Raw genomic sequence first — 982 nt, 5'->3', positions numbered from 1 at the left:
CCAGGTGTTTCTCAATTGTAAGTACGCAGAGAACGGACTTGAGTTCTTATGATGACCAGTCTTGCCAAGCTACCTTGGAAGAACGAACTCGGAACTTTGAGATATTCTGCGATCTTCCTGTTGCGCAATTAATCGTCACAGCACATTTAAATCCAGTGAAAGAACTACTGGCATTATCACACCAGTGAGGTTTTGCAGGACTAGTGATATGTTAAAAGAATACAGTCTGTAAATACGTGTTCTCTTCACGTTTATTACTGTATTAACCCTTGAGCGATTTCGGTAAATTTTTGTCTTTTTCATTTTTGTTTTTTCGATCATTTTAACTGTTAATGCCAACGGCATAAAGTTTTGCCAAATGTGTGTATTTTGGGGGAATTTTGATATTTCAACCTCACTTCCTATAATACATCTATAATACACTGTGTACACAAAACAGTTACACTCAGGAACTTCAGGTCAAAAATGTCCCCATTGAAACCCATTAAATCTGCAATATATGATCCCAGTGCCATTAAAACATAAAATCATGAATTCTATGATATTATGCTTTCATTCGGGAGCCCTGGCCTCAAAATTGCAATTTGAAATATTTTCCACCAGATGGCGCCATTTTTCTCATGCTTAGCCTGTGGAGCAAATACATACTTTTTTCCTATTTTCTGTTTGCTTTATTATAGTGCACTGCAGGCCAATTGAATAAATGATGCAGATAAAATTTTTTGGTTGTATTGGTATGGATGTCAGAGTGTGTTTTGTATGTGTGTATTGAGAAATTTGTGTGTGTGTAAAAAAACAACAACAGTGGCGTTATGTAAACAAGCAGGCATTTAAAGGGTTAAAATCCTGAAAATGAATGAATATTTGGTAGTTATGATCAGGACTGATGTTGGTTAAAAAAATTCAAAAGTCAGTGAAAGTGGAAAATAAAAAAAATAAAAAAATAATCACTGACATATCCCAGACTGTGATGATAAAAAAA

Source organism: Myxocyprinus asiaticus, chromosome 12 (assembly GCF_019703515.2).
Source record: "Myxocyprinus asiaticus isolate MX2 ecotype Aquarium Trade chromosome 12, UBuf_Myxa_2, whole genome shotgun sequence".
In the NCBI taxonomy this organism is placed as follows: Eukaryota; Metazoa; Chordata; class Actinopteri; order Cypriniformes; family Catostomidae; genus Myxocyprinus; species Myxocyprinus asiaticus.
Note: the sequence above shows the minus strand (reverse complement) of the source record.